Below are 23,508 nucleotides of genomic sequence, written 5' to 3' on the forward strand. Positions count from 1 at the left end.
GCCATGATGCTTTTATCACTTACCTTTTACAAGACAGCAAAGAAAATGTAAAATGCTCCTTTCTCCTTTCTCTTAGTTTCAAGGTCCTGGCTACTTCTGGACAGATATAAGTCTTCTTAATGTTGGAGACAACCTCTCCAGAGAATCAGCATGGTTTCATAGTAAAGCGTAACATCCATGCGATTTGTAAAAATAAAATAAAGAACTGCAGCTGTTGGAAGTCTGAAACAAAAACAGATATTGCTAGAGAAACTCCATGAGTCAGGTAGCATGTGTGGTAAGAAAGCAGAGTCAACATTTTGAGCCTTTTAACCTTTCTTCCAAACTGGGAGACTCATACAAATAAGAATGACACTCACTAGTGAGCAGGGGTAGAATCATAGCGTCATACAGAAAGGAAACAGACCCTTTGGTCCTACCAGTCCATGCTGAACATAATCCCAAACTAAACTAGTCCCAACTATCTGCTCTTGGCCCAAATCCCTTCAAACCTTTCCTATTCATGTACTTATCTAAGTGTCTCTTATATGTTGTAACTGTAACTGTATCCGTCACTTCCTCTGGTGGTTGACTCCACACATGAACTACTCTCTGTGTAAAAAGGTTGTGCATCATGTCCTTTTGAAAACTTTCTCCTCTCACCTTAAAAATATAACCTGTGGTTTTGTACTCCCCACCTTAGAGAAAAAGCCCTTGCTATTTACCTTATCTATCCCCCTCATGATTTTACAAATCTCTAAGGTCAATCCTCAACCTCCTGCAGTCCAATGAAAAATGTCCCAGCCTATCCAACCTATTTTAATACCTTAAGTCCTTCATTCCCAGCAACAACTTGGTAAACATTTTCTGAACCCTCACCAATATAATAATATCCTTCCCACAGCAGTGCGAATAGAACTGCACAAAGCACTCCTGCAGAGGTCTCACCAACATCCTGGATTCTTCAACATGATGTTCCAAGTCCTATGTTCAAAGGTCTGAGCAATGAAGGCAAGTATAATAAATACCTTCTTAACACTCAGAGATCAAAGTTCATTGGACCTGAAACGTTAACTTGGATTTCTCTCCACAGATGCTGCCAGACCTGCTGAGCTTTTTCAACAATTTCTATTTTTGTTTATGACTTACAGCCCCTGCAGTTCTTTCAGTTTTTATTTATCCCAAACTTATTTATCATGCCTCCTGTATTGTCATTCAAATTGTTTATATAAATGACAAAACAAAATACTGATACCTCTGGAACATAGCTGGTCACAGGCTTCCAGTCTGAAAAACAGCGCTCCTCCACGATCCTCTGTCTCTTACCATAAAGCCAATTTTGTATCCAATTGGCAAGCTCAACCTGAATTCATTGTGATCTAACTTTACCAACTAGTCTATCATGCAAAACCTTGTCAAAGCCTTTACTAATATTCCTGTAAACAACACATACTGCACTGCCCTCATCAATCTTTTCTGATTACATCCTCAAAAGATTCAATCAAGTTTGTGAATCATGAATTTCCATGCAGATAGCCATTCTGACTATCTCTAATTACTACTTGTCTCTCCAAATACATGTAACTCCTATCTTTCAAAATCACCTTCAAAAACTTAACCACCACCGATGTCAGACTCACAGCTCCCTAGTTCCTAGGCAACTTCTTCCAGCCTTCCTTAAATAAAGGCACAACATGAACCACTGTCCAGGCCTTCAGCATCTCACCCCATGCTTACCGATGATACTAATATTTGTGTTAGGGGCCCTGCAATTTCTTCCTTAAATTCCCACAATGTCCTGGGATGCACTTCATCAGGTCCCGTAGATTTATCCATCTTTATATTTTCTGAGTTCTCCAGCACTTCCTCTTCTGTAATGTGAACTGTTTTCAAAACATCAATAATTATTTTCCAGAGTTCTCTAGCCGCCATTTCTTTCTCAACAGTAAAAACTAATGTGAAAAATTCATTTAGTATCTCTCCCATCTCTTGAGGTTCAACATATATGTGACCTCTTTGATCTTTAAGGGGCCCTATTCTCTCTTTAGTTTTTCTTTTGCTTGTAATGTACTTGTAGAATCTCTTTGGATTATCCTTAATCTTATCTGCCAAAGCTATCTCATATCTCCTCTTTGCCTTCCTGATTTACCTCTTAAGAATGCCCCTACACTCTATATTTTTCAATAGATTCATTTGATCCTAGTTTCTAATATATGATTCTTTGTTATTCTTGACTAAAACCTCAATGTCTTTATTTATCCATTGTTACTCTTACCACTCTTAACCTTTAACAGAAACATAATGCCTCTGAACTCTCATTATCACACTTCTGAAAGCCTCCCACCTGTCAATTGTCCCTTTATCTGCAGTCTATTCCAACTAACTTTTGAAGTTTTTGTCTCATGCCATTAAAATTTTCCTTACTTCAATTAAGAACATTAGCTTTTATGGAAGACCTATTCTTTTCCAGAGCTATTTTAAAACTAATAGATATATTATTCTCCAATTAACACTTCAATCACTTGCCCTGCCTTATTTCCTGAAAGAAGGTCACGTTTTGCTCCTTCATTCGTAGGTACACTTACATTTTGATAAAGAACATTTTTTTGAACAAATTCCTCACCATCCAAGATTTCAACACAATGGCAATCCCAGTCAATGTTTGGAAAATTAAAATCCCCTATCTATGGTATAGTTCTCTCAAAGTGATTCATCCCTTTATTTCTAATTTCTACATATATACCTTCACTGGACAATCCCTCAGAAATATCCTCTCTAACTACAGCAGTAATATTTTCCTTCATCAAAAACATCACTCCCCCTCCTCACTTGTCTCCCTCTCTATCCTTCCCATAGCATCTAAAATTCAGAATACTGAGCTGCCTGTCCTGTCCTTCCCTCAGCCAAATTTCTGTATAGGTATGATGTCCCACTGTGATGTTTCCAGACGTAGCCAGAGTACACCAGTCTGATCTGTAAGACCCCTTGCATTGAAATAAATGCCCTTGGAAAATCCTTGAAAGACTTCGATGCAACCTAGTTTCCTGGCCATGGTGAAACAGTTTCATGAAAATCACCACAAACAAGATCCACAGTGACCTCCTGAATCCCTTTTGAATCTCCAATGATATTTAGCAAGGACATGTCCTCGGCCCAACCTTATTCAGCATCTTCTTCAATCTAATGATGCAGCAGGCAACAGAAAACCTTGAGGAAGGGGTTTAAGAATGTTTCTGGACTGACAGAGGTCTTTTCGATCTCTCCAGTGAACCTTTTTTCACTGAGAAGTCTGCTCAGAGAACTGAAATCTTAGAAACAGTCAACATCACCAGCCTCTTGCAAAGTTAACTGTTAGACGGGTCATATTGCTCAGATGGATGACAATCGTCTGCCTGACGTCATGTTGTATAGAGATCTGAACACAGAAGGGCTCCATGATAATATTTCATGGGCTGCCCGATGAAGTTCCTCTCTGTGTGTCACATTGGTAATAGTCAGTGAGAAGTGCAGGTCATTGAGCATGTTGCCTGGAAATGTTACATTGGAAATGTTACAGAAATTTTTCTGACTAAGCAATCAACTAAAATGAAAGGCAAATGGTGATAGAGATAAACCTAGTTGTATTCATCAGCAACAATCCCTACATCAATACCTGCTGTGGGAAACTCTGCCAGACACGGAAGCCTGACTTAGCCAACAAGGCATCTGCAACCAATGAGTACGATCTTACTAATGCTACCATCCTTGAACAAGTGCCCAGAGAATGATGAGATGACATTATCAGATAGAGTCTGGTTGTTAAAAAGGATGGTAAGGTCACCATAGTCTTACCAGACCATAGGGCTGCTCTCCATTGAGAGAAATGACTGGTGATGGTTTAACATGAAGGTTACCACTCCTCAGGAGCGGAGAGAGATTTTCTTGGAAACCTCACTGGTGCAGAAATAAACCCCCCACTGCTGGTTCACTCTGCATTGCAAACCCAGCCACCCAACTGAGCTAACCAGCCCCCAGTCTGGTTGTAGAGGAGAACCAAAAGAAAACATTAGAATCAAACTAGGAGCAAACCTTTCCTGTAGGGCAACAGTTGAACAGTTCAGTCACTGCAAAGGAAGATACTGTTGGATAGGCCCTGATATTGTGTTTGTTAATAATGCATTTTATGTACTAAATTCAACCATGGCATTAGCAAATTGGGACTGCTGCAGTTTTTGTTTAGCACAGTCTCAATAGTGATAGGTTCAGTAAAATTTAATTATCAAGATTGTGGCAGACTCAATCTGGCACCTTCAAGCTAACTATAACTAAACGGTTATTACATAATTAAGCTGTGAGAATGTTCCCTCCTCCACTATTTACTGTTGCATATACTGTATTGGTTCCAAGAGAAGCAGTGATGATATACAGCAGGGAATAATTACTATGGAGAAACTGTCTTTTGTCTTTTAATTGTATCAGTTTTTATGGCTATTGAGACTGAGCCACACACCAGTATATCATTGTAAAACGTTTAAACAATTGAGCAGAAAATCAAACCATTTCCTGGTCACCGAAAAAAAAATCCATTTACGGTTCAGAACGTTTGACAAGTTGTTTTCTGTTAGGCTTTAAAATATGTGTCAAGTGTGATCTTCCAATTTAACTTTAAGGCTAACAGTTGCTGTACATTTACTGGTTGGTGAGTTTTATTGCCAATATTGCACCTCCACCAACCACTACCCAAATAAATCTCCAGTCACTTTGGATTCAACTCAAATCACTGAACCTGGTCTGTTGTGCTTTTGCCAAAATAAGCATTTTTGGCAAATAATGTCATAACTTTTATGTCATAATTTATTTATCTTCTTTGGGAGTAAAAAGCTCATTTTTAAACACTCTCCTTTATCTCCAGTAGCTGATGTCAACACTTTTGCAGCTTTCATGATTTCTTTTCCCTCTTAAAAGGATTGTCAAGTTGTATTAGGTCCCTGATTCTCTTTTTTTCCCATTTATACTGGTCTCTCAATCCAATGTAGGCACTGCTCCTCTGAACTTTCCTATCTCTTTCTCTACATTCAACATTTTACATGCTTGAGACAACAATACAATCTTGATGCGCACAGTGGGACTGCAGCCTCAAGGCAATGGATTGAATATTAAGGTCATTCAGCCAGTGGAAATGAATTGGGAATGAGCTGAATAGTGAGTGTTTAGAACTTACTGTAATATTTAGTCGAGAAAATAGAAGCAGGAGTAGGCCATTCAGTCCATCAAGTGCACTCTACCATTCAACATAATTATTGTTGATCCTGTATCTCGATGCAAAACTCCCACTATCTCCTAATACCCCTCGACAATTTTGGTCTCTAGAAATCTATTTCTTTCTTAAACATATCCAGTGACTTAGCCTCCACAGCACTTTTTGTGGTCGAGGATTCCAAAGGTTTACCATCCCCTCTAAGTGAAGAGATTTCTCCTTGTCTCAGTCTAAAATAGCCCACCCCATCTCCTGAGACCATGGCCCCTTGATCTTGGAATGAGAAGCACCATTGTTCCTCAGCAACAAACCTGCCATCCCAGTGATTCATCCCATCTATAGTTCACCCTATAAGTATATGTTTTCTGAGGTAAAGAGGACAAAGCTGCACACAATTCTCCAGGTGCTGTCTCACCAAGGCCCTGTACAGCAACAGTAAGATCTCCTTGCTCATGTATTCAAACCCTCGTTCTGTGAAGATCAACTTACCATTTTCCTTCTTAAATGCTTGCTGCACAAATATCTGCTGTTCAAAGACAAAGATCCCCTTTGTATATCAACATTTCCCAAACTGCCATGATTTGAACAATTCACTGCAATTCTACATTTTTCACTGAAAAGGACACCTTCATATTTATCCCACTGCTGCCATGAATTTGGTAACTTACTCAACCTGTCTAACTCATCTTGAAGGTTCTCCACATCTTCTTCATTACTTGCAGTCTCACCTAATTTGGTGTCACCAGCAAACATCTAATATCACTACAATAATATATTGTAAATAGCTGGCAGAGATCCCTATGGTATCTGTTGAATCACTGAACACAATATCTCAAGAGATCATGTATTCCTGCTCTCTGTTTCCTGTCTATAAATCATTTCTCAATCCACACCAGTATAGTATTACTGAACTCATCTAGTTTGACACTAGATCTAGTGGACACTATCCTCTTAAGTGGGACTTTATTAAAAGATTTTTTGAAAATCCTAATACACCATTTTCTATGGTTCTCCCTTATCAATAGGTCCTCAAAAAAAAACTCTTATAAACTTGTCAAACATAATTTCCCTTTCATGAATACACATTGTCCCACTGGCATTTTCAAATGTATTGTTATGACATACTTTGCAATAGAATTTAGCATTTTCCCTCCGACTGATTGTAGGCCAGCAGTTCTTTAATTTCTGGTTTTCTATGTCCCTCTGTAGCAATTGGAATGAGGGTCAGGTGGATCTCAATGTTTATGAGATCCTTGATTGGGGTTTTAACCATGACCAATCAGGCAGCCTAGGCTGACAGATATAAACAGGAGATTCAGAGTCTCTCCTCATTCTAGGGACTGGCTCTGAGTTGGCTAATCAGATGCCTTGTACCGTGCATATCTAAATAAAGTGTGACTTGGTGACAGGATACTAGCCTCTGTGCAATTATTTCAGTGGTAACAAGAGAAAACCATATACTTACTCAAGTCATCTTTGAGTTGGGGTAAGCATTTCTGGCATTATGCTTTAATTTAGGAAGCTTGACTTATATGATCCTGCCGTCAAAGTCTGGGCCCAGTATGTGGAAAGAATGTGGTATTTTTTCCAGGCAAATGACATTGGGGTGGATGCAATGCTGTGATTAATCCTTTTGACTGCTTTCAGTTATTAGGAACCTAATTTTTCCTGAGGCACCAGATACTATAACCTTTCAAGAGTTGATAGATATAGTTACGAAATATTACAACCCGAAGCCTCCTCTAATTCTGAGACACTATCAGTTTTATTCAGCAGTCCAAGAACAAGGGGCATCCATATCGGGATTTTGGACGAGGTTACGATGACGAGCAGAGCCATGTGATTTTGGGTTAGCCTTGAATGAGACACTGAAAGACCGTTTGGTATGTGGGATTAATGATGTACCTATGCAAAGGTGCCTACTAACTGAAGTCCAACTGGACTTCAAACAGGCACTACAATTTGTCATTAGAAATTGCAGCAAGTAGAGCATAGGAGCTACAGGGCATCCCAATGGAAGTGCACACCCTCTCCTGTCCAACTGAGCTTGGGGAATACCATTCCAGTGTAGGCAATCACCACGCCTCTCACAGGGCGTATCATGAGCAGAGGGACCCCGGGCCAGCCCACAGCAAAAACTCAAAACAAAGCCGAGCCTCGACCAAACAGTTAAAATGTTCCTCAGGATCCGAGCCAGCAAACCATTGTTGTTGGCAACGGTGTGCGGACTAGAGATGGCAAAGGAGTCCTCTAAGGCCTGACTTGAGTAAGGAAACTCAAAGGCCAGTATCCAGGAGAGTGCACACCCTGGAAAGTCCATCTACATTTGCTTGGGAACAACTAAATTATCAACATTCAAATTGGACCCAGTCAAAATAAACGTTGAGTTAAATTGTCACCCAGTTTTTATGCATGTCAATACCAGCGCAGCTTTATCAATGGTTACAGAACCAGTCTTTAACAAGATTTCCTCTGGACTCCAACCCTTAAATTTGCCAAGGCCTCAGCCATATTGAGGACACACACTGGGGAACCGTTACAGAATAAGTGAATTGGCCACGCTAAATTGCCCGTAGTGTTAGGTGAAGGGGTAAATGTAGGGGAATGGGTCTGGGTGGGTTGCGCTTCAGCGGGTCGGTGTGGACTTGTTGGGCCGAAGGGCCTGTTTCCACACTGTAAGTAATCTAATCTAATGTAATCATAAACTTTGGTTCTGGTTGCCACTGAGAAGCAATTGGTGCAGTTACCACTGATTGCAGTGAAAGACTCGGGCCCAAGTTTGATGGGACACAATCAGTTGAGAAAGAAAGATTCATCTTGATTGGTTCAAAATCTTTCAATTCGAAAATGACTGCCTCAGTGTGGTCTGAATGAACTACCTGGAGGTTTAATTTGGATAGGTGTTCTGATAAAACAAAGGCAAGACTTATACAAATTAAAATAGGTCCTTGGGTAGTGTTGTAGAACAGAGACCTTGGGGGTCAGGGACATAATTCTTGAAAATTTCCATTACAAATATGTACACACATGATTAAGAAGGTGTTGAGTATGTTACCTACTATGTAATGTAAGAGTTGGGAAATGATGTTGAGGTTGTACAGGACATTGGTAAGATCTCTTCTGGAGTACTGTTTGCAGTTTTGGTTACTCAGCTATGGGAAGGATGTTATTAAATTAGAGAGGGTTCAGTGTGGCCAGGAATAGAAGGTTTAAGTTATAAAGATAGACTACGACTTTTTCACTGGAGTGTATGATGTTGAGTGGTGACCTTATAGAGGTTTATAAAATCATGAGGGGCATAGGATTGTTTCCCTATGTGTGGGTGAGTTCAAAACGAGGAAACATATTTTTTAGATGAGAGGAGAAAAGGTTAATAAAGACATGAGGGGCAACTGTTTTTTTTACACAAAGACACGTTCATATGTGGAATTAACTGCCAGAGGAAGAGTTGGATACAGGTACAGTTATAACTTTATAAAGACATTTGGATAAGTACATGATTTGGAAAGATTTAGAGAGATATGGGCCAAACACAGGCAACTGGGAATAATTTAGTTTGGGAATATGGTTGGCGCAGACTAGTTGGACTGAAGTATCTATTTCCATGCTGCAAGTCTCTCTGACTCTGATGCTGTGACTGGTATGAGGGCAAGTGTGGACTTGGAAACTGGCCTACCAGGCTGAAATTGTCTGCTAGCTCCCTCTGCTCTCGGCTCTGATGGTGTCTAGCAATCTTCCCCAAACACAGTGTGGTCCATCTCTACAATTTGGAAAGCCTGCTGTTATGCTGATGGGGAAATAATGGATGCCCTCTGGGATCAATTCCCAGCTTCCACATGCAGTTTGAATCTTTAGAAAGTCCATTGTAGAACCTATGGCTAAAGGCAGCAGCTGCTGATAGGTCGGACCTATCAGGATGCAGTGAAATTAAAGCAAAATTGCTTATCTTGGGTTCATTGTTGCTTTGTGTGGACGGTCAGGCCTGTAAACAATGGTGGCACCAATGCCTCTTTGTAATTTTTTTGACAGCCAACACTGATCAAGGATTTCTAATTACATGGTTGTTCAAACATCAGCTACCTGCTGGTGGGTCAATACCCAGCACAGGAAATGAAAATGAAGTCTTTATACTTGCCTAACTACAGGTCTTCATGGAAGTGGTGAACATTCATTTCCAAAGTTTTGTGCACACTGAAACATAGTTCTGGAGAAACAACTTTATCATTTTGATTATTTAATAGCAAGTGAATATTTATATGACAGAGATAAAAATATAATTGAGGGTAATGCCATGTTTGAATGCAATAAATGTGAACAAGCCAAGATTCGAAATTGAGATAAGGCCACCTTTAATGTAATGGAGTTGATGCTGCACACAACTGAGCAAATCTGTTAATGGATAAAATAACAAACAATCAGTGGGACATGCTCCAATAGGAATTTGTGATACAGAACTAGTTTGTACCCTTCTGGGGCATGAGCAATACTTGGCAGAAAAGATGGCAATGGCTAACATTTTTGGTGAAGCAGCAAATTGCTACTTCGCCTCTGAGACCCTAAAGGGCTCATGAAACATAGCGTTTCTTAAATATTTTGGTTCCAGAAGGAAGCACACTGATTAGAGAAAGTATTCATCTGACAAAGACTACAAGATACAGCGCATCAACATCCATGAATAAAACCCCAGTCTCACTCCCAAAAGAACATTTAAACAAGAATATTTGATATTGCTGTTATCTTTATAAAACTTTTCCTAGTGGTGAAAGTGGATTGCTGGTTTGACTGAAGCAGAAGACCTAGATCATCCAAAGCTTTCCTAAAACAGATCTCTCATGTAACCTCCTGGAAGGAGTGCTGGGATCTATAGTCCTGGGATAATAGCCAGCACACAGCCACACATTCAGAAGCAAAACTATTCTGGAAAATACAGTGTATTTGTTTTCCGACCTGACAAAGGCTACTTGTTTCTTCCTCCATTAGTCATTCTGAGAAAAAACTGAAGTTTAAACCTGAATTATTTAGAAGATTGTTCTGATCCTTCTGCAATAAAAATTGAGAACAGGAAGCAGCTGTCAGGAAGCACTTGCACTGCCAGCCTCCACTCTCCAGTCTTCATTCCTGTCAAATGTCAACTCAGAGACAAGGGCAAAAGGGTACAAGTCAGCATTACACAGGTAATAACTGCACAATCCTTTCTGGAAAATATCTTGGAAACCAGCTGTGATTCCATTTTTTTTTTGTCTTGTATTTGAGTTGCTTTAAGAAATCCCTAAATGTGGTTCAACAGGACTGTGCAATATTAGTAAATGAAGTAATCAAGGGACGCAATAAAAGATAAAATGGCTGCAGCTTTCAGAATGCTTCATAAAATTTGCACATATTCAACATTGCTAACATGAAATAATTCTCAGAGGTGATCATACCATGCTCATGGACATGATTTTGCTTTTCATGGAATAGTATTTTAACACTAAAGTCCTCTAAAACTATCATCATCTTGACATTTTACTGCTGCTGTAGATAAGTTCTTCCTAGGTAAGAACATATACTTAGTTAGAAATGTTAACACAGCAAGTCGTTATGACCTGCATGACCATAAGTACTACTTACATGAATGACAGAAGATGATCCTGGAGTAACTTTCAAATCAGTGTTCCAAATCTCCTTTCCAACTGTTCCCAGATTCTATGTTAATGCAATTATTCATTGTGTGTCATTCTTAACAAACCCACTAAATGGAGAGCAGAATATACCTTTGTAATTTAATTTCCTCTCTTTTCTTCTTTTCTTTCTAAAAATGTTTAATATTACTGGATAATGGTGCCATGAAGAAGAGCAATTGTGATGTTCATTTTTTGGATGCTTCTTGCTTCCAGGTGCTGATAATATTTGCATCCTTGAGCTTCCAGAGTTCTGCTGGAATGCCATCTTGTCTGGGATCGTCTCCTTGTTTAGTTATTTTGGTTACTTTGATCAGCTCTTTGCTGAACAGACAATGCTCTATTTGAAGCAGTGTATCATAGAGTCGTAGAGTCATAGAGATGTACAGCATGGAAACAGACCGTTCGAACCAACCCATCCAATGTCGACAAGATTTCCCAACCCAATCTAGTCCCACCTGCCAGCACCTGGCCCATATCAGTTGAGATATGGGAGTTGTTGAGGAGCTCAGCAAACTGCTCATGCTACTCTTCCATACACCTGCCTTATCAGTGATTAGTTGACTTCAGGAACAAATTGAAAACTATTTATCTTCATCAGTACATTGCAAAAATAGAGATCATGACTCTCTGTTAACTTTTGCGGCTCATCAGATTTAATGCTTCAACAGGAATTTTACATTTCTCTCAAAATATCAAGCAACATGCATGTCGCACAATTCAAGGGCAATGACCATGTCAGACAAGGGATAATCTAACCTCTGTATAGGACAGTTTTCGTTATCATCACTGAAATGCCCATTATCAGAACCCTTGGGATTACCATTAACCAGAAGCTAAACTGAACCAGCCATTTTAAAACTATCGTCAGAGACTGGAAACTCATCTTCTGACTCCCCAAAGCCTCTCCATAATCTAATTCAAGAATATTATGAAGTACTTTCCACTTGGCTCGATGAGTGCAACTCAAAAAAGCACACAAGAAGCTCAATATGATCCAGGACAAAGCAAATTGTTTTTTCAGTTCCACAGCTCCCAACACCCAACATTTCCTCCACCAGCAGAACACAATGGCAGCAGTGATGTGTACCTGAAACAAGAGACACTGTAGAAATTCAAAAGGACTCCTTCTAACCTCACAACCTATACCAATCAGAAAGACAATGACAGCAGACATATGGGACTGCCCTCATTTACAATCCCTCTCCAAACCACACAACATCCAGTCACCAAGTGGCCTAAACAACTAAACTTAACATAAAATCAGCTAAACAGCTTCTGTAAGCAAGTTTTTATCGAATGCAAAGAGGCCAGGTTTACCATAGGTGAAAAGCAAACAAGGATCAGCCTGGAACTGTGAGGCATATTGAATGGTGATCAACTTTAACAATAGGGAGAGACATTATATTTGTGCATTGCCCAGTTGCAACCAGACCCCTTAGCACCACGAAGGAATTAAATCTTAGAAAGGGGATGGGTACATCTAGGATGACTTGGTCTAACTTTATTAGGTTCTGGGACCTCTGTCCCGAGATCTCATTGGCTGAAGTCAGAGAATATTCCAGAAGGGCACAGAAATGGGCCAATCCCTCAGATAAGATGTAGCTGGCGAATACTCCTTGCAAGACCCACCATCGTATCAAGAAGACCCTGAGTGCACCCATCGACGGAGCTCAGTGAATTGAATCCACCACCAAATCAAGTTCACCAGGGTGGGTAGTATATGTGTCCTTCAGACAGTCTATTTTGGGAAAAACTTAACTTAATTTGTTGTGTAAGAGTTGTTTCTTGAGCTTGAGTGTTTTAATAAAACTAAGTTTGAACTGCAGTCCCTTGTTTGTGTAAAAAAGCAAGAGCATCTGGTAAACATGTTTTATGAGTAACAAACTGGTCGAAGTTTCTGTACAGAATATTTCACAGGCAACAATCTGACTTGGAACTATATCACTGTCACTGGGTCAGATTCATGGAACTGCCTTCCTAATAGCACCATGAATATAGCTGTGCCAGATGGACTTTGACAGTTCAAGGAGGCTGCAAATGTGTTGCTGGTCAAAGCACAGCAGGTTAGGCAGCATCTCAGGAATAGAGAATTCGACGTTTCGAGCATAAGCCCTTCATCAGGAATGAAGGGCTTATGCTCGAAACGTCGAATTCTCTATTCCTGAGATGCTGCCTAACCTGCTGTGCTTTGACCAGCAACACATTTGCAGCTGTGATCTCCAGCATCTGCAGACCTCATTTTTTACTAGTTCAAGGAGGCTGCTCATCACTATTTATCAAAAGTAATTAGGGATGGTCAATAAATGTTGACATTACCAGCAATGCTCGCATTCCCTGAAAGAATTAATGAAAACCCATGGGTCTATGATTCTAAAGCTTGAAAGTATAACTTAAGTTGGTTCACTTTCTAATCAGCATGGACAGAATAAGTTGTATGGCTTTTTTCTGTGTAGAAATCCTACCCTGTTTCTATGCTTCCATGCAATAAAGTTACACAAAAAAGCCTTCATTTAATAACACTTTTTGAACAGTCTAAAGCATGATACAGCCAATTAAGTCAATTTGAAGAATATTGACAGAATCACAGAATTGATACATTATTATGATTATAGGTGGAGACCATTCAGGCACCAACTCAGTACTTTTTTAAGTGAGTGTCAATCTCTTGTGTGTTCCCTGTACCCCTGCACATTGTTTAAATTGAAACAAATATCCATGCTCTCGTGACTGCCTCAGCTGACAGTGCCCACACCACGATATCAAGCAATGCATTCCAGATCCTAGCTACTCACTTTATGAAAAGGTTTTTTCTCACTTCATATTAGGTTCTTTTGGAAAACACTTCACAATATACCCTCTGGTTCTCAATCCATTTATGAGTGAGACAGTTTCTTCCTATCCACTCTGTCCAGACCCTCATGATTCTGACATTTTCTATCAAATTGCTTCTTAGTTATTTTCTCCCAAAGGAAAACAGTTGCAAGTTCTCAGTAACGTCTTCTGCACTCTGTCCAATCCATTCATATTCTCCCAGTGTGCAATGCTCTAATATCCCCTGAACTATGTGCAATACTCAAATTGAGAACTAACCAGTGGCTTATATATGTTCATCATAACTTCTTTTAAGTTAATTCACAGGACTCACGTGCTGCTGGTTGGGCCAGCATTTATTGCAGTTTAGTGGTGAACTGCCTGAATATGAATTATCAAACTCAATCTTGCAAGAACATTTAGTGTTAAAATATAGAAAACTTGGCAGCCCATTACGCACTGTGAAGTCTCACTAGCAGCAATGGAATATAAATAACTAAATAATCTGTTTTAGTGATATTAAGTGAAGGATAAATATTGAGCATTGCAATACAGGATCTTTTATAACCACCTGAAAGGGTAGTTGTGATCTTCGGTTAACATGGCAAAAAGCAAAACCTCAGACTTTCGCAATACTGCACTCAAGTGTCAACCTGGATTCGGAAGTCTCCATATTAAGACTTGAACCAACAACCTACTGATGCTGCAGAAATTATTCCTACTGAACTATGGCTGACACATTGAAAGAATTACAACTGTTTACGTTAGAAAATACTTCCCAAGGTGCTGCAAATTAAGATTATCAAATAAAACATACCATTGAGACAAATAAGGACAGCACTGGTCAGATTATCTCAAGCTTGGTCAAAAAGCTAGGGTTTAAGCAGAGCTCAAAAGAGAAAGTCAAGATAGAGAGGGAGAGAGAGGGGTGTAGGAAGTGAATTCCAGAGCTTAGGATCAAAGCAAACAAAGGTATGGCTTCCCAGAGCAGAACAATCAAAATTCAGGACACTCACAAGGTCATAATTAGAGGTACATAGATATCATGGAGCCTTATTGCACGGGAGAATTTACGGAAATGGGAAGCAGAGAATCATGAGATTGCAAATAAGGATGAGAGTTTTAAAATCAAGACACTGCTTTTCATGGAAACAATGTAATTTAATGCATACAGTTAGGAAATGAAAGGCACTTGGTGCAAATTAGGACATTGTCTGCAGATATTTGGATGACCTCAATGATCTTCATGATTGTCTCCCTCATTCTACCAACCATCAGCACATTGTAATAGTCAAATCTAGATTTAGTGAAAAAAAAAATTAAGGAGCATTTCACAAGCAGATCAGCTGAGGCAGGGGAGAAGTCAGCCAGTGTTACAGAAGTAAAAATGGTCGTCTCAGTAATGGCTTAGATATGTGGTCAGAATTCAACTCAGGGTCAAATGGAACACTATGGCTGAACAATCTTGCTCAGTTTGAGACAGGGAAGGAGATTGAGTTAAAAAGTGAGATCTGCAGATGCTGGAGATCAGAGCTGAAAACGTGTTGCTGGTTAAAGCACAGCAGGTTAGGCAGCATCCAAGGAACAGGAAATTCGACGTTTCGGGCCAGAGCCCTTCATCAGGAATGAGGAGAGGGTGCCAGGCAGGCTAAGACAAAAGATTTTATCTTAGCCTGCCTGGCACCCTCTCCTCATTCCTGATGAAGGGCTCTGGCCCGAAACGTCGAATTTCCTGTTCCTTGGATGCTGCCTAACCTGCTGTGCTTTAACCAGCAACACATTTTCAGCTCAAGGAGATTGAGTTGGTAACTATGCAAGAGTATGGACAGAGAATGAAAATAATGGCTTCATTCTTATCAAATTTAATTGGAAGGAAGTTTTGCTCATCAAATATTGGATGTTAGTTAAGTAATTCTATTAATTTAGCAACAGTGGAGGTGAGTGCTGAGGTAGGAATTGATATAGTCAATGTGAGAAAACCGCATTGTGGAAACGTTTCCAATTCTATCATCCAGCAATCATAATGGTAGCATTTTATATTAAGGAACCCTCACAGAATTACTATCTGGTGATAATTTGGAGATGACGGTATTGGACTGGGGTGTACAAAGTTAAAAACCTGGTGTTGTGTGATTTTTATCTGGTGATAATCAGCAGGAACTCACTGATATTGTTTTCACTTTAAACCAGTGCTAATGTACAAACATCAGCACCTCTGGCAAAGAAATCAGCTGAATCAACAAGAGCACAAACTTAGAACATGGAGTTTTTCTCTTCTGTAACATTCATCATGAAATAAAAGTGATAAATTTATTCACAACTTTCAGCAATGTTTTTGAGTTCGATGTGATGTGTATTTTCGATACTATTACATAATTTATTTTAGAAAAAAAAAGTTGTATTTTATTACACAGAAGATTTGTAACAATTGGTTAGAGCAAATACAACATGGAACCAAGGCAGATTATCACAGAATGCCCATTAACTTTCACATAAGGCAGTCTTCTATTCTAGCTAAAATACAGATTTCCAGCCTAAAACAGCCTCATGTTTAAACAAGGTGGCTATGTGATATGATTCCGTGTCCTCTCAGACACAGTGTATTGATCTATTGCCAGACTTTAGGATTGTAGTCTTGTAATGTCAGTATCAGTATACTTGTAAAACCCATCCACACCTAATTTCCATCTCTTAGTTAGAAGTATAAAATTGTAGAGAACAGAAGGAGGGTATTTGGCCCTTCACATCTGTGCCAGCCCTTTTGTAGAACTTTGCAATTAGTTTCACTCCCCAGCTTTCTCCCTGTAACTGCGTTAATTGTCTTAATGTAATGTGCGAAATTATCTTTCATAAGTTTCTGTGGAATCTGATGGCACCACACTTGCAGGCAGTTGCTTCCAGGTCTGAGCAATCCACTTTGAGTTATTTTGCAAATTAATTTGACTTTTTCTTCTGTTTTACTTGGCAGAGGAATCGGTTTCTCCTTGTTTGATTTAATTCCCTTTTGCCACATGACCAATCTTTTCCATTCCAGATAGCATCCAGGTACACTTCGCAGGTCATTCACATTCTTTCTTAAGTGCGATGTGCGGAAATGCACAGAATACTCCAAGTGAAGTTGAACTAGAAATTTGTAAATATTAATGTGATTTCATTTTTTTAAATTCAATGTTTGTATTTACACTGTCATATAGCCTGTATGCTTTCTTAGGTGCTTTAACAAATACCTGCCATTTTCAAGGATTTGTAAATGTCCGTCTGCATCCTCTCTCAAAAGGCTGTGCTGCTTCTCTCAAAGCATATCATATCTGACACTTATTGTATTAAATTGCAAATGTCAAATGACTGCCAATTTAATCGCTCTGTCTACATCCTCCTGAAGTTTTCTTCAATCATATTCAGTATTTACTACATTGATAAATCATTGACATGCTTTAAATTTGTGCCCAAAACCAACTCATTTATGCACAAGAAAATAAATTACCCTAATGATAATTCTGGGGGACCATAATGTGTATATCTTTCTATCAGGTAAAAAATCATGCATTCACTGTGACTTTCTGCTTCCTATCCCTTAGCCACTTCTGTACTCAGGTTAACACTGTCCCTTTATACATGCACGTATTTCTCTTTTACAAATAAGACTGCTATGTGGTACTTAATCAAATATGTTGCATCATAAAAGAACTCAATTAGGTAAATTTTCCTCGCAACTCGTGTTGGCTCTGCCTTATCTCAGGCTTCTTCAGTTGAGAGTTGACAATGGTCTTGAGTGATTTTTTTCACAAGGAATGTGAGAATAATCAGCCAACAGAGTCAGCTCTGACTGTTTTAAACAGAGGTTCTTTGAAACTACTCCAATACTCTAGAAGGATTGAGACATTGGAGTCAGATTTTCCTCCCTCAGAACCTCGGACCCAACCCAATTACATCCTAACTAGACTAGGAGACTCGATAGCTTGGATGGATGCCAACTTACTTAGTAATTTGTTTCTACCCACTTTTCTATCCAATATTTCCTCTCCCACTTCCTCTACAACATTAAATTCATCTCTTCTGTGCAGACATACCCACTCAGTAAATTAATCATGCACTCTGACTCCAGCACTTCCTGTTTTTGTTTCAGATTTCTAGCATATGTGGCACATTTCTATTTAATATTGCTGATTTCCTCATTGGGCAAGTAAGTTACTGATTAGGGAAGCTTTCCTGTCCACATTTTAGGAATTCTTCACCCTTCTTGGTCTTGGTTAAAAATCTTATTTTCTGTTTCTTAACCCTAACCAAACAGGTTAATTCTTTGAAGCTTCCACTCTATTAAGCCTCTGTTTAACTTGCAGTCACTCTTTGAACCTCTAAGCGTATCATTCTCTTGCAGAATTATATTATCCATCTGCCCTTTACCTCTTCTATCCCTGCTGAACGCAATGTAGCTATACTTAGACCAGGATTCTTTATTATAATAGGCAATTTGCAGCTGTAACTTGGGGCAGCAGGGTGGCTCAGTGGTTGGCACCTCTGCCTCACAGGACCAGGGTTCCCAGATTCAATTCTAGTCTCAGGTGACTGCGTGCACGTGGAGTTTGCATGTTCTCCCCACATATGCATGGGTTTCCTCCCACAATCTAAACATCTGCAAGTTAGGTGATTGGCTATGCTAAATTGCTTGTAGTGTTAGGGATATGTAGGTTAGGTGCATTAGTCAGGGTTCAATCTCGCGTAGGTCTGTGATAGTGAGGACATTTTGGGCCTGTAGGTTTTTTTATGATTCTAACTTGTCAATCTTGTTACACACGAATTCCAACACAATGCTGCTACCAATCAGCTAATTTATCATTGCTTAGCTACATTTTTTTATGTTTGTTCCTGAGGTGTGACCACTGCCAGTCTGGTCCAAGGTTGCTACTCAGGGTTTAGAAGTTGTCATCATCAGGAGCAATGTTCAGCATGTAGGAAGAAGGTCAGTGTACTTCTCCTTCTGCCAGTGTAGGTGCCACCATCTTCTCTCTGATACTTGGTACTCCTTCTATCTCCACTACTGGACCCACCTCCCACCGAGGCTCATACTCTACCACTCATACTGCTGCTTGCAACATCTTCCCCACTTACCATCATACATCCCATACTGCGATACCACTGACACTGCATGCCTTCTGCACTGCCTGCTCACTTGCTTAGGAAATCTCCCCACCTGCACCTAACAGCAATAGTTGTGCCCCCCACTGTGATAACTCCTTCTTTCTCATTCCAGGGGCAAAATAAGGCAGAAACAGATGATTGGTGTGCTGCCCATCATTCAGTCCCTCACCAGCCATCTCTCGTATATTCTTTCCTGCTGCGCAGAGTTCCAAGAGGTGGCTGTGTGGAACCTTGGAGCAGCTGTTCACTCACACAGCCATGCAGCTCAGAGGGAACGTTACTCCACACCCCTTATCAGCAGAGGATCCCGGATCTGACCGCTCTGAGCAGGGCCTGGTCTGGTATAGGTGATTACACTCAAGTTACTGTGCTGCGACGCCCTGAGTGAAGACAGAGACCTGCTGATAACTGTGGTAAGCTTCCTGTCTTTGTATCTGTGGTAAATGCTATGGCAAGGCAATAGTAGCATCAGCTTGGTATTTCTGGGTGAGGAAGCAATGAGCAAAAAGGCAAAGCAATGCAAGGCAAGGATGCTGTGAGCACCCATGTAGGTTCAGAATGAGCAAATTGTATGACAATGAGTGAAAAGCCCAGAGATACAGCACGGATCAGTCCATGAGCCAGGTGTTGCCCTTGAGTGCAGAGCGTCCTTGCAGAAACTGTACCAGTGTAGCCATGGTGCGGTATTGAAGTGCAGAAGCATCCTGCACGTGGATTGAAAATGTAACATGAGGGTTCATAGAGGCTGGTACAAGTCAGATGCCAATGTCCGTAGATGTGACATGGAAGTCCTTGGGGCAACCAGTGAGTTGAACCTGCCAATAGATTGTTCTGGTTTCTATGTTGCATCTTCCCAACATCTGATTTGTGTGGTGAGTTTGAGATTACAACCTGCGGTAACCTGTGGTTGGGGTGGCACAGTGGTTAGCACTGCTACCTCAGTGCCAGAGACCCAGGTTCAATTCGCGCCTCGGGCAACTGTCTGTGTGGAATTTGTACATTCTCCCTGTGTCTGCATGGGTTTGCTCCAATCTCCTCCCACAGTCACAAAGATGTGCAGGTTAAGCGAATTGGCCATGCTAAATTGCCCGTAGTGTTAGGTGAAGGGATAAATGTAGGGGAATGCGTCTGGGTGGGCTGCTCTTCGGAAGGTCGGTGTGGACTTGTTGGGCCAAATGGCCTGTTTCCACACTATAAGTCATCTAATCAACTGTTAACAAGCTGTTGAAGCAATAATGAGTGTTAATTGGTTACTTACTAATATCTTGCAAGAATCTTGTCAGGCCACTTGTAGAAAACATACAAGATGTATCCAGGTCTCGTTGAGCATCTGGCCCTATTTTGCCACTTAGCTATCCATAGGCCACATTGCTCAGACACTGATAAGATTCTGCTCCTAGTGTTTATATTGCTAGCCCATTCAGTTTCTAGCTAATGGTCAGAAACAGTGACTGGTTATCGGTGATAGTTAAGGGCCTATTAATTAGCAAGTAGTTTGGTATCTCGAAACTATAAATTCACTTTAAAATTGATCCATATAAATTACTCTACCTCTTTCCCCAAATATTTTGTGCAATATGAGGCCAACATTTCTGAAGTGCAAAAAAAAGTTAGTGTATTTTTTTCAAAATTATCAAATGTGAGAAATTGAGCTTTCTGATGGGCCTTCCTACATTTTATTGACCAGCTTGTTTCAGGTCAGAAATAGTTCAAGGACACTTGCAGAAAATGAAAACAAAAGATAGAATAAATCAGTCTTTAGAGAAAATCTTTTCAAGTTTCAACTTTCTTCTTGAATACTAATCTAGATTACTGTTGTAGTCTACTGTTCTGAGGACAAGAAAGGCAGAAAGTAGGAAACTACAGGCCAGTTAGCTCAACATATGTCATTTGGAAATTGTTACCATCCATTATTAAGGAAGCAAAAACAGGATATTTGAGATGTCAAAATACAACCCATCAGAGTCAGCATGATTTTACAAAGGGTTAATCATGTTTTACTACTTTTCCAGAATTATTTGAAAATGTAACAAGCAAAATAGATATGGTGACCCTGTAGATGTAGTAGATTTGGAGTTCCAGGAGGCATTTGATAAGATGCCGCAAAACATGTTAGTACACAAGGAGAGATCATATGGGGTTAGTGATAATTTATTAGCTTGGATACAAGATTGGCTAACCAACCAAAAGCAGACAGTCAGGATAAATGGGCCTTTTTCTAGTTGGCAAACAGTGCAGTACCACAGGGTTCAGTGCTCAGGCTCCACCTATTTATAATCTATATTAATAACTTGTAGAAGACACTAAAATAGGTGGGAAAGTAAGTTGCAATAAAGAAAAAAAAATTTACAAATGGATGTGGAGAGGTTAAGTTACTGGATCAAAATTTGGCAGATGCAGTTTAATTGGATAAATGTGAGTTATCCATTTTTGTCAGAGGAATGGAAAGGCAACTTATTACCTAAATGGAGAGAAACTTCAGGATGGTCCAGTGCAGAGGGACGTGGGTAACCTTGTGCATGAATTAGAGAAAACTAATGTAGCAGGTAGTAAGGAAGGCAAATGGAATTTTGGTGTTTATTGCTAAAGGAATAGAGTATAAAAGTGGGGAAGTGTAGCTCCAACTGTACAAGGCACTAGTGAGACTGGACCTAGAGTATTTCGTACAATTTTGGTCCCCTCACTTGGCGAGGGGCGGGTGTGTCTGAGACAGTTCAGAGGAAGTTTACTAGATTGATTCCAGAGATGGGGGGTTTGTCTTATGAAGAGATATTGAGCATTTTTTTTTCTCGATACTGTCTGGAGCTTAGAAGAATGAGAGGAGATCCAACTGAGGTATCTAAGGTGTTAACGGGTATTGACAAAGTAGACACAGAACAAATGTTTCTCATGTGTGATAATTGAGAAAGAGAGGTCATAGTTTTTGGATCAGAAGTAGCAGATTTAAAATAGAGAAGAGGGGAAATTTCCTCTCTCCATGCTTACGAATCTGTGGAATTTACTAACCCAGACTGTGGTCCATGCTAGGACATTGAGTAAATTAAAGGAGGAAGTAGTGACATTTTTAATGAGCAATGAGTTAGAGTTATTCGGAGTGGACAGGAAAGTGGAGTTGAAGTTGAGATAAGATCAACAATGATCAAATCAAAGAGCAGAATAGGCTTGAGGGACTGAATTGCCTACTCCTGCTCTTAGTTCTTATGTTCTAATCCCACCATGGCAGATAATGAAATTTAATATTAATAAAACTCTGGAATAAAATGTTGCCTTATGGTAATCATGTTACCATTGTCAACTGTGATAAAAAATCCACTTCAATAATGTTCTTTGGGGAAGGAAACTACCCTCCCGGTCTGGCCTGGTGTTTAGGCAACTCCAGGCCCACAGCAAAGTGCTTGATACTTAACTGTCCTCTGACATGGTCCAGCAAAAGGATTCACTTCAAGAGCCTTTAGGGATGGATAATAAATGCTGACCCAGCCAGTGACACATACACAGCCCATGTATGAATAAAAAAAATACATTCTCGGGATGGAGAAAAGACGGAAACATTTTGAGGTATTGTCAACCTAGAGTTCTTCAGCAGTTTGACATAGCTGTGTGACTTATAGAGCAGCAAAGAATTCAATCACATTGCAATGGGCCAAAAAGGCAAATGTCCTTCCCAATTGAGGCATTACTGAGCCACTTGGGCTATTACAACAGTTTTACAATCATTTTCACTAGAAACAGTTATTGTTTATTTCCAGAGGTTTTAAAAAACCTGAAAAATCCCTGAGTGAAATGCAGCAGTCTAAATATTCCAATCCAATAACATAATCACTACTAATCATATATGTTTTTATTGCTATAGGAGCCAATAATAACATATCTGAGGGAAAAAGGGTTTCAAAAATAGATTTACTCCAACAAAATATGTAAAAAGAGCATGAAGAGCAACAAGAAACACAAAACACATGAAGAGAAAGACTCAGCTGGCATTCAAATGGCTGAACACAGGAGAAAGGAGGATAGAAAATAGAAGCAGGGGAAGCCTTTTTAACCTATCACCCAAACAGATCAGGCCTCATCTCATCCTTGGAACTACTAGAATGAACAAAGGATATATTTAAGTGGCATAGATTATTCATAAAAACTAAACGTGTGACCAGAAAAGACAGCCAAATATTGTTGAACACAGATAAGATATTTCATGACAAATGTAGTAAATTATTACTAGGGACAGTTTTAAGAATCTATTTGGATGGAATTTAAAGATAGTGAACAAAAAAAACCCAGCAACAATTGGCACAGTTCAGCTAATCAAAGTGGTGAGACCGGGATGGAATTGTTCCAACAAATATAAGTGGCTGTCAGGAATCACAAGGTTGTAATCAGAGGCGATTTCAATTACCCACCAATTAAGTGGACAGGAACAGGGCTACCTCAAGGGAAAGAAAAAAGTGAAAGCAAATTCATTGCAGTAATTAGAAACTGCTTCTTGTCACAACATGTGAATCAAACCACCAGAGCTGATGTTACATTAGATTTAATGTACATGTGCAAAAATTATACAGCACAATGGAATGATTAGACACTTAGAGCCAAGATAATTATGAGAGAAAAAGTAACAAAATATAGAGACAAGGCAGGCCAGATACAAAAGAAAACTGAACTTTGTAGGTATCTACTATTGAACTA

Source organism: Hemiscyllium ocellatum, chromosome 3 (assembly GCF_020745735.1).
Source record: "Hemiscyllium ocellatum isolate sHemOce1 chromosome 3, sHemOce1.pat.X.cur, whole genome shotgun sequence".
Classification (NCBI taxonomy): domain Eukaryota; kingdom Metazoa; phylum Chordata; class Chondrichthyes; order Orectolobiformes; family Hemiscylliidae; genus Hemiscyllium; species Hemiscyllium ocellatum.